This window comes from Aulonocara sp. 'chitande type north' Nkhata Bay, linkage group LG9 (genome assembly GCF_057382095.1).
Source record: "Aulonocara sp. 'chitande type north' Nkhata Bay isolate Kocher_YH1m ecotype deep benthic linkage group LG9, A_spYH_male_GT1.1, whole genome shotgun sequence".
NCBI lineage: Eukaryota > Metazoa > Chordata > Actinopteri > Cichliformes > Cichlidae > Aulonocara > Aulonocara sp. 'chitande type north' Nkhata Bay.
In genome coordinates this window covers 5094935-5109113 of record NC_141352.1, presented here as the reverse complement: position 1 = coordinate 5109113, position 14179 = coordinate 5094935, and positions in this window count along the sequence as shown.

Sequence of the window (14179 nt, the reverse complement as noted above, 5' to 3'; positions counted from 1 at the left end):
GAAGATCCAAACAATCCCTGTCAGTGATGGAGAAGCTTTGATGAAAATATTTGGTAAAAAGTTCACCAGCATGAAGGAAATGAAGTTTCAAACTTTCCTTAGGAGGAGCCCAGCACGCCTGCTTAAAGAAAAGTGAGTGTGGCGATGTGGATGCTTGCAGCGACTGCTGTATAGAGGCCATCCTGCTACACATGAAACACATCAGAGTCATAATTGTTATTTTAGTCACGTTGTTTATTATCCTTATTGTTTTATCTGGGACTGTTTGCAGACATCTCAGAGAGAGGAGACACCAGCATCTGAACAGACACTCAAACCAGCAACCTGCAGCTCCCTGCTTGGCTGCTCCAGTTTTCTCCTCACTCATGTTGCCCACCAGTGATTTCTAGCTGCCCACCCACACAGCAGGCTAGAATATGTGCTGAGCCTCAGCACCCAATACTTGGACATGTTTTCTTTATTAAATAATGAACCAGACCCCAAAAGTAAACAGCTGTTATTGCTAGGCAACGGGAGCAGCATTTGGTCATGCAGCACCTGACATTCCTGACCATGTGGGCGGAGCATGCATGAAATGGAATGTTTAGTAGAACTGTGCAACACAAGCACTTAGTTCCAGCATGTTTCATTGTATCCAGACACAGCTAGAGACACATCTACAGCAGCATCTCTGTGCAGGACAAACGACAGTTGACGAAGAAACATCGAAAACCTCACTTCACTCCTCTACAAAACGTTGGCTCCTTTGTTTAAAAGGCCAAAATGAATCGAGGGAGAACGAGAAGAGGATCGGCGAGTGCTTCACCTCACAATTCAGTACAGCTGATTAACCTGCAAGAAGAAGTTCAAATGATACAGGCTGAAAATGTCAAATTAAAAGAAGAGGCAGAAAAATCAAGAGGAGAAGCTAAAAATTCACAGTTTGAAACTGAAGTAGTATTGCAGGAATTACTGCATGTGGGCCTCAAACTTAAAGGAGAGAAGATGGGAAAACAACAGGCAGAAAAGGAGAATGAAAAGATGAAGAAAGAACTGTTGGAAGCTCAAAAAGCATTGGAGGAAGAGAAAAGCACAGCACAAGAAGCCAAAACTAAATATCAAACTGCAAAGAAGGAGGCAGGAAATGTGCTGCAGGAATTACAGGAGGTGCAGGAAGCTTTTGAAGAGGAAAGAAGGAAAATGCAGTTGGCAACTCAAGAAGCTGCAAATGTAACGGCTGAAGCTGAAACACTAAGAAAGGAATTACTGCATGTGAAGCAACAACTTGAAGAGGAGAAAAAACGTAAACACGAGGCAGAAAATGAGATTGAAAATATGAAGAAAGAATTGTTGGAAGCTCAAAAAGTGTTGGAGGAAGAGAAAATGAAAATAGAGGAAGCAAAGAAAGAAATGGAAGATACAAAGAGTCACAATGAAAACATGAAGAAGGAACTGATGAAAGTGCAAGAAGAACTTGCAGAAGAGAAAATTGAGGTGAAGGTATTGAAGAAAGAAATGACGGTGACCAAGAAAGGCTGCAAAGAGGCACTGAAAGAACTACGAAAGCACAAAAAGGAAGCTAAAGAGCTCCTCAAACACAAAGGGAAACTGGCCAAACAGCAGCTGAAAGAAACATTTAAAGATGCCGAGGAGCAGCTCAACAAGACCTTAAAAGAACTGAAGGCAAAAGAAAAGCAAGGCGAGGACAGGAGGGGATTCTGGAGCAGACTGCTGAGGAAGAACTGACCCAGCAGCATCTCAATAGTTTCTTCCTCCTCTCTCCACCTTTCTTTCTCCCCATCCTTCTTCTTGGGACGTTTGCTTGTTTTTTAAAAACTCTAATCTAAATACATGTACTGAAACACACAAATAAAATTGCCATAACTTGACCTCATGTTGCCTGCTTCTTTTCTTGTGTGTCTGTGGATGTAAAACAGTAACACACTTCCTGCTCTGTGTCTTTAATTGTAAATAAATGCAATGTTTTCATTTTAAGATGCAGTGCAAAAATCTTCTGCTCTGAATCTTTTTTTTAGCAAAAAGCTTTTTTTTTGCCTGTTGTGGAAGTTTTCCATTAAATAAAGCCTGCAGACGAGCGGTGAGCGGTAGCTAACATTCTTTAATCAAACACACAAAGAACAGACAACCAAGCTTGATGAAGTCCCTGCATGACCGCGGGACAGACGGTCAGCAGAGTCTCCCTGAGCCCAGCATGGCTCTCAGTTAAATACCTTCTCCAGGAACAAAAGGCAGTACACAGCTGTTTCACACCTTAAGGTTCACACTCCCTTGTTACCTCCCAGAGTCCTCGAAGAGACAAAAGACTCTTCCTGTGGAGTTGTCTGCTTCCCCCCAACTTCCTTACTACACCCCCACCATCTGTCTTACTGTATGAGTGTGAGACATGTTTAAATCCAGTGGCACCAAGGTATCATACAATAAAATAATGTGATTAATACACAAGTAAAAGAAATTCCTATACAATCCCACCCTTTGATTCTTAAATCAAAGAATCACATTAATACCAAAATTTCTTTCCTGACATTCTGTTTATCACATCAACATTATTGTTCACTTAAAGGAGTTTCACACTGTGTATCCTCACGTCACTGTTCTCCCACCACCCTTTGTTCATCTTTAATCTTCCCCACAATCTAAGCTCTCACATGCAAATGGAAACAACAATGACACAGAGGAAAGGCCTTCTCCAGAGTGTCAGAGTACTTTGCATGGCAGAGTGAAACAGCATTAGGTGGACATTCCCAGTCACGGTCATGGCTCCTGGTGTCTGTGCCATTTACAGAGTCATAATTCCAACGCTGGTCTCCCTCTGCGCTGTCACCTTTGGAGCTTGGCACGCTCTCTTCATTCCTCAGTTTCTGTTCCAACGCTGCGGACGATTTAAGGCAGAGCATGTCGTACACCTTAGTTGTCTTCCTCAACGTCAACGCCGAATCTCTTTCACTTTATTTTAAGATTTTGCTGTTCACAATCTCCTGGAAGCCCAGTGGTGCAGTCCACTGTCGTTTGTCAGTTGTCCTGGAGATGGTCCCTGCTTCTCACTGGTCCTCTTGAAGCCCTCTCTCCTGGTCATGGTCTGCATCTGCGCCTCAGTCAATCCTTCCATATCCCTCATGTCACGGTCTCTGCAATTTAAAAATTAAAGCTCCACCGGAAAACCCTCTTTTGCCCTATGTCAGCTTATGTCAATTAGACATGCACAATAAAGTTGTGCATTGTCTCTTAAAAATTCCCAGGGCCTCTCCCCTGGAGTAGCTTCACTCCAGGCCCTGTAACCCTGTCAAAAGAAAAAAACATTAGCCAGCGGTGTGTCCTGCTGTGAATCATGTGATTAGATCCCACGATTAACCCTTTGCTGTGGAAAACGTGATGTAGATGTTAGCGCAGCGCATCTGTATACACACTTTCTCACAGTGACATTTGCATTGTAAACAATACAAGGTCATGAATAACACACTGCTGGTAAATTCACAAAGACACAGAAAGTGGCAATTAAAAGGTTAAGTCAGCACGGCCCAAAAGCCCATGCAACGTGTTGCTGTCACCTTTCTGCTCCTGTAAAAAGAAACATGCATCCACCCTTTTGTCACTGTCTAGGTGGAGGTGCAATCTTGCATACTGGTGTCAAGTCAGTCCAGTCAGTCCCCATTTGTTATTTGCTGACAGTAGAACCTCTCGTGACGCAATAAGTTTCTACTGCCAGCAATGACGCCATTTCAAAAAAGGAAAAAAATATTTAGACTGGATCACCTCGCTGAATCCTTTTTGACAGGGACTTGTTTTCTGATTGTCCCAAATAAGTGGCTTTCTCCCGAGCCCATTTTAATTTTAGAGAAGCTCACTTACGTTTGTTCAACATGTTGTGTAGCGCTTTCGATTCCGATCTTGCAGGCCTGCTTGAAAAAGAGAAAATTGCCAAACACAAAATCTCAGTGCACTGTTAAAATCCAAAAATATGAAGGCCTAGTTTTAGGGCTTGTCTAAGCGTACTCTCTTAGAATGATAGATCAAAACTGGCAGGTTCAAAGTGATACCAAAAGAAAATGCATCAGCCAAGTAAATCCCCAAAACTTTCATCCACCAGTCACACCTCACACAACAACAATATTCTATTAGATGATGAGTTTCTTCCCATGTAACCAGATGTGTGTCATGATAAGACCTCCCCCACACATCAGGAACAAGAAACTCAATAATCTATTAGTCTCCACTCATCTGACCCCCTGCAGCATTCTGTTCACCCCTGCTATGATTCAATCATCCTTCCCCAAAAATAATACTAGTTCACTAGTCTGTGTATCACTTCTTAACCTGCTAAGTGAACCGGACAAGATGATGGTAACAGCAATGCATGCTTAAAATACTGTTTGATCTTCATGAGCTTCATTGCATGTGTGTTTGTGTTAGTAGGATTAATGCATTTTTCTGTTTGTGTAATTTTTGTGTACCTCTCCTCTTTGCGGTGCTCCAGACACTTTTCAATTCTCCACGTAAGGCAGTTGTTTTTTCTTCCCCAGTTTCCTAAACCCAAATTTCATTTCCCACACTAAAACAGCCTTCCTCCATGTCCTCCCTGCTCCTTCCACTGTGGTCTCATCTCATCTCCCCCCCTTGCAGCAGTCCAGTGAGAGTCAGTTGTCCTGTTTTTTTCACTGTCTCTTCTTGCCATTTTCTCCAAAAGTGGTAAATGTCCAACTCAGGCAGTCTTTTCAAAGGTCCATTCACACACAGTGAAGTTGCAGCTCGTTGGAAATGCACATCTCCATCCATCCAGTCATGATGATGCAATTTTCTCCTTGCTACCGCTGTCTTGCACAGCTGCTGCTGCTGGACCTTTTCTTCACTGCTCAGGATGCTGCTGGGAGCTCTTGAGATCCATCTCGTTGTTCTGGAACTGCATTTCTTGTCTTCAGGGAGAGATTCTTGGAGCTTGTGTTCTCAGGGTGACAAACACATGGAAGTTAAGCTGTAAAATAATTCAGCCAAAACCTGGCTTGAGTGTTTCTAATGGTGTTAACCTATAATTTTCTTCCGAGTGCTGCACGTGGAAAATTGATCCAGGTCTGCTCTTCACCTGCAAGTGACACACTGAGACATTTTGATCATTCTTCTGAATGCTTAAACAACACATCTCCTCTCTCTGGTTCTGAACTTCCCTTTCTTAAAACAAAGTCCTGTTTGATCGATCACCAATAACTCAGCCTACCACCTTGGCGTTTTATTTCTGTTTATTGCCAGTGTTGAAGTAGTATTTTTGTCTTTGCAGTGTAATCTTTTGTCTTATTTGTGCGTTTTAGCCCTTGCTGTTGTGTTGTCTGTCTTTTTTTGTGTCTCTTTTCTTCCTTATATCAAAAAATCTCAATAAACATACTTAGAAAAACACGGTATAATGACTGTTCTAATAATGACTGTAATCTACAAAATGAAACGAGTGATTGTTCTTGTTTACTGAGGAAACACAGCAAGGGAGGCCAAGACCAATTTCCCATTATGTTTTAATGCAACCATCTTTTAGCAGCCACGTGCAGCGATTGACAGTTCATAAAAAATAATGCATTGCCTTCACCTTTTAGCCATAGAAGCCTGTAAGCCTGTGACAGAGATGAGCTAATGCTCGTTGCTAAAGTAGCTCTTTTTATTTGGTATCAGAACAGCAGCATGGCGCCAATCCTAACAGAAAGAAAAATAGTACAGGCCATTTAACTGCAACAGCAGACAATGCTTCTTTACAGGAATATTTATCCTCTGGGACTACATTGTTGTTTTTCGTTCTTCTTTATGCTGGACTCTTTTGAAATATTCTTGACTCCAGTAATAAAATTACAGCACTTTGTAAGACCAAGAAAAATTGAAAATGGGACCCAATTAAACTTCAACTTGTCTTTTACCTGGTAACTGAGTCTGTGCAGACATTTTTTTCAAGTTGTGTGGATAAAATGTAATTATTAAAGCAGACCTGAATCGCAGCTTTTGGTCACACACAACACGGCACAGCAGGTCAGTCAGGAATCTTTCACACAATAAAAGTCTCACATGACACCAATCAGCTAAAATGAGAAGTTTTGCACACCATACTGGTTTTTAGACGTCTTCAGCCTCAAGTCACCGCAGTGTCTCCTGCTGTTTCTTAGTCTGGACAAACACACAGGTGAAAACAGAATCTCTCTTCGCCATCAGAGGCTATTACAGGTCCCTCACAAATTTCACAAGTATCAAGGTGGTTTAAGGGGGTCTGTTGAATACCAAGCATCTCTTTGGCACCTCAACCTTGTGTGACCTCTGGGCTCCCATCGATCATCAAATCGTCCCTCTAGAGCAGCTGACTAGGAGTTGACGCTGGTGAGTTAGAATCATAAATCAGGTGCAGACTCACACATGGTGAGACCTGGAGAAATGGATCCTGAGAGGAATGGAGGATATGTTTTGGATCCAAGTAGAAGGAGCTAAATCTTTGTGCCACCAGGGATTTTAGAGACGGTGGCAAATTATCTAGCGTCAATTAAAAGGCCCTGTCATGTCTTCTGTACACAGTGATCGCTATTAGCTAGTATGTGTATGTGACACAGACTTGATTTTGTCCTTTCCTTGGAAGCACTATTTTTTTTAAATCCTCTTCTGATATATAGTGGATTGGGAAAATGTATCACTTTAATTTCATTTTCAGATAATTGATGGCTAATTTGTGAACGGATTGGAAAAATAAATACTCACTGAAGTGCAGCCAGGAAAAGTCTGCTCCCTTCAAATGATGAACCTGCTGTCTGGAGGCGTTGCAGTGTGTCAATTTGTATTCTGTGGAAGTGCCTTATTGAAGAATTTGCTTCACTTGTGTAAGGTTGCTAATCAAAAGAGTTCAAGTGATATATCAAATAAAAATGTAACTAATTTCTAAAACGACTGCAGACTAGCATTTGTTATGTAACACTGTTAATCAAATCCTTTTTATACTTTACTGTGAATTACTGCAAAAAATGTTCAGTCTCTCCAAGTGTGTTATGCTGAAAATAACATACACTCTCTTTTCAGTTGCTTTATAGCCACCATTGATATGTTAATATGTATTCAGAACATTCATATTTTGAATTGGCATATTTTTTGTCAACTATTTTTAATTTAATTCCATTTAAATTCAGGTTAATGTATATAATGCCAATTCACAACCCTTATGAGGAAACACTGTGTGGCAGTGGGAAGGAAAAACTATCTTCTAACAGGAAGAACCAGGCTCAAGGAGGGGCAGCCATCTGTCATGACTGGTTTGCAATCATGAAAAAGAAGAAAGATAAGGAAAGAAAAAGAAAAGGCTCAGTAAATCAAGTGTGTTTGCACATGTTTATATGCATTTTAAAAACTGCAAACAAAATACAATCTCCCACCCCCAGCCAGTCGTGGCAAAATGCCTGCCCTGACTGGTTGACGTTGGGCGGAGGCTTGGTTCTGCCATTTAAAAGGTACCTGCTCTTGTGTGTGCAAAAATGAAAGGATGAGCAATCCCAGAGCCCTAGCTAATGACCTCTAGTAGACCACTGGTGAGAATGTCTTTAATCTAACTATTAGAAATAGTGTATTGTACTATACTGTCATGCAGCAAGTGTCAAAAATATACTAAAAACAGACTCTAACTCGGGCCTAGGCAGCGAACAATTAGTGCAAATTGAGAATCTTGATTATACACAAGCAGCACAGATTTTGAAACACTGAAGTATTTACATGGGGAAAGTTTCTGGCAGATAGAACAACAGAAGAGAGTGAGCCTCTGGAGCATCACTATCCAGGATGAACAAAAAATCCATGATTACATCAGGAAGATGTAAACAACTGTAGAAAGCTGGACTGAAAGACAGCACAGAGGCACTAATCATAGCAGCACAGGAACAAGCTCTGTGCACAGGATCCATGGAGACTGGGGTCTACCACATCAGGCAAGATGTGATGTAGGATGCAGGGTCTGCAAAGAAGTGTGCCCCTGAGACAACAGCACATAATAGCAGGGTGCAAGATGCTAGCAGGCACTGTAGGGTATACATGGAATGCCATAGCTAAGTGGCTGAAATAGTATACTGGAACGTCTATGCTGACTATGGATGGCCTGGAAATCTCAAAAGTCAAAATGGTTCCAAGGGTGGTTGAGAATGATTAAGCTAATGTGGCAGCACGAGGTGGGGAAGAATGGATACTCTTCACAATTTAATAGAAAAGCGACAACACCAGCCTGGGAATTTCACCCAGAGAATACTGGATTGAGATGATGCAGTCTCCAAGAAGGCACTTAGGTCAAATCAAACTCAAAGTAATGTCAGTACTTCCAAGCTTTTAACGCTACATGGTCGTACTGTCTCCCGCACTCCAAATTATCTATTGTTGATTTGCACACATCGGTTGCTCCCATGGACATCACACACTCGTATGTCATTGTCATGAGACAAACAAAATAGTAACACAGTAATGCAACAGTAATCTAATTACTTTATTGCAATAGTAATCCCTTACTTTCCTCATTACTTGAAAAAAGTAATCGGATTACACGCTACTGCTAGTGATGGGATTTCCGGCTCTTTTTAGAGAACCGGCTCTTCAGGTTGTTTTGTTGCTTTAATTAATTTATTATTAACAATAATATAAAATTATGCACAAAAGGACTTACTAATGTAAGAAAAAAGTGGTTTTATTTATATATGTTTACATATAAATATATGCGGTGGCCCCTAGAGACAAAACACGTACAAGCTCCAAAACACATTTCTAGCGTTAACTGAACTTCCAAAACAGAGCTACCTAGATCACTTAACTTACACAATTGAAAGCATGAAAGCATGTGTGTATTGTTTGTGTATTTATACACAAGCACTCATATATATTGAAATAATTTTAAAAAATGTTCATTTACCTGTTACTACCACACACCAAATCCAGTCCTTCCTGGCTTGTGTAGCCACTAGGTAACAAAAGCTCAACACTGCCCCCTAGCATCCTGGAGCACTTCTGAAGTATTTTGTAGGTGCTTTGTCTGTAGGGGCCACTGTAAATATACCTTTATTTATTCACTCCACATAAAATGTAATAAATAAATCATATAATACAAAAACCAACTATTTACATTTCAACTTTTAACTATTTAAATTTTCAGTTTTTTCCTTTTAAACAAATTTAAAGTGAAACAACACAAAACACTGCAAACCACAACACAATTAAATATAAATATGAAAAAATATGAAAACAAAAAGAACATGCATATTCTCTGTCATATGGACCTGCATGAATAAACTTTCTGAATCCTTTATCATCCGCAACTGAAAATAGTTGTGGATGATTACTATACCTTTCTAATGTGACGTTGTTGTCCCTGGCTCTCTTTCTCTCGCTCTCCCTCCTGCTCTGTTCCTGTGCTACTGAGTGTAACTACCGCCCCTCCCCCTTCTTCCCAGCGCAAAGCACAAGGCTCGCATGCGGAGTGAAGTGGAAAAAAAGTGCGAGAGAGAGAGAGAGAGAGAGAAGAGAAAAAAACCCCCACGGCTTGCGATAAGGAGCTGGCTCGTTCACTTCAAAGAGTCGGCTCAAAGAACCGTTTTGTTCACGACCGACACATCACTAGTTACTGCCCATCTCTGCTTGACATAGAAAATAAATGTAACTCGTTCTCATGACCACTGATAAAAAATTCAATACATTCTATTTCAACTCAAAGATTGTATGTCTCTCCTTAATAATATTTCTTCTTGTGTTGTTTTTTGCTTTTACTTACAACCATGAAACTAGGTCTGATTTTCAGTCCCAAACACACAGCAGCAGTGTCATTGTGGCTATAAAAATGTTAACACCATCATTTGTCACAAGGCTGTCAGCTGGAATTATTTACAATGCGTTTCTCCTCAGGCTGTTGTCTCTTGCTACTTTGCCTCTGCAACACTTGACAGTCCTCAACACTTTTTCCTTCCATGTTGGATGCAAACACGCTAAGCGCTTTGGGTTATGCTCGCCCTTGAACTCTTGAGGTGGCAGCTCTCATATTCTCTTTGAAACTAAATCCTGTCCCCGGCCCTCGACATCAAAAAAGAGGCAAGAGACCAAGAGGAGGCGGCGGCGGTGGTAGGGGTGCTAATTAAAGGCATGGATTATTTATTTGCTTCATGGTGGCATTTTGCTTTTTTGCCAAACAGCTGCTGTGGGCTGAGCACTGCCCTAGCTTGGCTGCCTGCCTTACATTGGTTGTATTGTAGACACATATGGTCATACACACAAGTCCTCCTGCTCACAGATGCCATCACTGCACCAGTATTTCCCCAAGAATTAGTATTCCTGTCAGGGTGAAAAAGCCTCTAAAGGGTGCTCTGTATGCAGGTAAACATAATAGACATTTCATGTTTGAAAAATGTAAGTAAAATTTCCAAATGAATGGGGGTGTGTCTGGAAAAGGCAGCCTCTTTTATGTATTTGCTTTTTCCTCTGATTTGTCTCCTTGTCCTTAACGCTCGCTCAGTCAAGCTGTCAAAATGTGCCAGGTGCCTCGAGTGAATGATGTAATAATTACGTATTGTCATGGTAACACTGACAAATTATGTTTTGAGTTTTCCAACTGCAAGTTGCATTTAGGTCACTTGACTGGGGATTACTCTTAGCACCATGTGTTACATATCTGTGTGGTCAAGATGGAATAAAAAACATCCAATCTGGCTCACATGTGAGGGGATTGAGAACTGGGCCATTTTGAGCTCCAGTGTGACTGTTGCCCAAAAGAGATAACATTAATAAAATTCTTGTAGGTGGGTTGTTAGGACATCTGCTGCAGAGTTGTATTAATGCTTGTAGGAGGGAGCACCAACTGCATCAAGACAGCAATAAAACAGGGTCAAGATGACGACAAGATTGAGTCTGTCTCGTCTTAGTTTTCAACTCAACTGGCTCGAGTTTGCATTTGCTTGGAATCTGTTTGTGATGCAGCTACATCAGAGGTCCTGTGCTTTCTAGAAACCAGGGGTGGACTTGCTGTCAGCGGACCTCACAGAATCCACACGTCAGGCTCAACTCTCTCAACTACACACTCTGCAAATTTATACATTTATAAACAAACAAAGACAGATAAATGACAGGAGGCTCCAGAAGAATCAATATGTCTATGATATGAGGGTGAACTCTTGTTAGAAATTGCTGGGGAGTGTATGTAAGACCCTAGAGACACACAGGTGATGCACAGGATTTATAAGATAAGATAAGATAACCTTTATTAGTCCCACACGTGGGAAATTTGTTTTGTCACAGCAGGAAGTGGACAGTGCAAAAGTTATGAGGCAAAAATTAGAATACAATAAGAATAAATACAGTACACAACTGTACAGAATAGAATAAAATACTATATACAGTAGAATAAAATAAAATAAATATACAATAAGATAAAAATAGAATACAAATACAAATACTATATACAACTGAGTAAAAATACAACGATGACAGAAAGGATTATTGCACTTAGTATTATTGCATATGTATGGATGTGTGTGCTTGATCAGTTAAAGTCTTTGTTGTGGAGTCTGACAGCAGTGGGGAGGAAAGACCTGCAAAATCTCTCTGTCCCACACCGTGGGTGCCGCAGTCTCCCACTGAAGGAGCTGCTCAGTGCTGTCACAGTCTCCTGCATGGGGTGGGAGATGTTGTCCAACAGGGATGACAGCTTAGCCGCCATTCTCCTGTCACTCACCACCTCCACTGGGTCCAGAGGGCATCCTAGAACAGAGCTGGCCCTTCGGATCACCCTGTTCAGTCTCTTCCTGTCCCCAGCAGAGATGCTGCCGCCCCAGCAGACCACACCATAAAAGATAGCAGAAGCCACAACAGAGTCATAGAATTTCTTCAGGAGTGGGCCCTCCACTCCAAACGACCTGAGTCTCCGCAGCAGGTACAGCCTGCTCTGCCCTTTCCTGTAGAGGGCGTCTGAGTCATGAGTCCAGTCCAGTCTGTTGTTCAGATGAACACCAAGGTACCTGTAGCTGTCCACAGCCTCAATGTCCATACCTTGGATGTTCAGTGGTTGCAGTGGAGAATGCTTGTGCCTGCGGAAGTCTACCACCAGTTCCTTGGTTTTACTGGCGTTGATCTGGAGGTAGTTCTGCTGGCACCAGTCCACAAAGTCTTGAGTCAGTCCTCTGTACTCCTTGTCGTCCCCATCAGTGATGAGGCCGACTATTGCAGAGTCATCAGAGAACTTCTGCAGGAAGCACTGGGTGGAATTGTGGGAGAAGTCTGCAGTGTAGATGGTGAAGAGGAACGGAGCCAGAACCGTTCCCTGTGGGGCCCCCGTACTGCAGACGACCCTGTCCGACACACAGCCCTGAGTCCTCACATACTGTGGTCGGTCGGTGAGGTAGTCCAGGATCCAGGTAGTGAGGTGATGGTCCACTCCAGAGTTCACCAGCTTGTCCTTTAGAACCGAGGGAAGAATGGTGTTGAAGGCACTGGAGAAATCAAAGAACATGATTCTCACAGTGCTTCCAGCGGTCTCCAGGTGAGCGAGGGAACGATGTAGGAGGTGAATGACGGCATCATCCGCTCCAATGCCAGGCTGGTAGGCAAACTGAAGTGGGTCCAGTGATGAGCTTATTAGGCGCCGAAGCTGAGCCAGGACCAACCGCTCCAGGGTCTTCATCAGGTGGGATGTCAGAGCCACCGGCCTGTAGCTGTTGAGGTCCTTGGGGCGTGAAGTCTTTGGCACTGGTACAACACAGGAGGTTTTCCAGAGCTGTGGGACTCTTCCCAACCTCAGGCTCAGGTTGAAGAGGTGCTCCATCACCCCACACAGTTGGTCCGCGCAGGACCTGACGACCCTCGAGCTGATGCCATCTGGACCCGCTGCCTTCTTGCCATTAATCCTCCTCAGTTCCCTCCTAACCTGGGTGTTTGAGAGAGACAGGCTGGAGCCTTGTGTTGAGTGTGTATTGGATGCTGTTGTTGGGGGTGGGGGGGAGTGAGCAGGGTGAATAGAGGAGGTGTGAAGTGTCTGAGGTGTCAGAGGTGGAACAGCAGCAGTGGGGGTGGGTGAGTCTGCAGCCGATGTTGCAGACTGCCTCATGGCTGAATCAAATCTGTTGAAGAAATGATTCAGTTCATTTGCCCATCTCACATCCCTCCCAGGCAGAGAGTTCTGCTGTTTGTGGCCCGAGATGGTTCTGAGGCCTCTCCAGACTTCACCAACGTTGTTTTGTTGAAGCTGGTTCTCCATCTTCTGCCTGTAGCTCTCCTTCCCATTCCTTATCAGTCCCCTCAGCTCTCTCTGCACCCTTTTCAACTCCTCTTTGTCTCTGGATTTGAAGGCCCTCCTCTTCTGCTTGAGGACGGTTTTAATTTCTGGGGTAATCCAAGGTTTGTTGTTGGAGAAACACCGTACAGTCCTGGTAGGTACAGTGTTATCCACACAGAAGTTTATATAGTCAGTAATGCATGTAGTAAGGCTGTCGGTGTCCTCTCCGTGGTCATCACAAATCACCTCCCACACAGTCGACTCAAAACAATCCTTAAGAGCCTCCTCGCTCTCCTCTGACCATCTCTGTACTGTGCGGGTGGCTGGTGGCTCCCTGCGCACTAAGGGCTCATACACAGGGACAAGGTGCACCAGGTTGTGATCAGATCTGCCCAGGGGAGGGAGAGGTGATGAACTGTATGCCTCTTCTGCATTGGCATACAGTAAGTCCAGTGTTTTATTGACTCTGGTTGGGCAGGTCACATACTGGGTGAAGGTGGGCAGTGTGGAGTCCAGTGAGGCATGATTGAAGTCCCCTGATATTATGAGAAGGGCTCTCGGTGATTGTGTTTGCAGTCTGCTGACCACAGAGTGGAGAGAGTCACAGGCTGCATCCGCGTTGGCCGAGGGGGGGACATACGCTGTTATCGCGATAACATGCGAGAACTCCCGGGGCAGGTAGTACGGACGCATGCTAACGGCTAACAGCTCAATGTCTCTGCTGCAGAGTTGCTCTTTTACAGTGATGTGCCCAGGGTTACACCATCTGTCGTTCACAAAAACTGCCAGTCCCCCTCCTTTCCTCTTACCGCTGTCTCTGGTCCTGTCCGCTCGCAGCAGCTGGAATCCCGGTAGTGTCACGCTTGTGTCCGGAGTTAGCGATGTTAGCCACGACTCCGTTAGCATCATGATGCTACATTGCCGGTACTCCCTCTGTGACCAGGTTAGCGA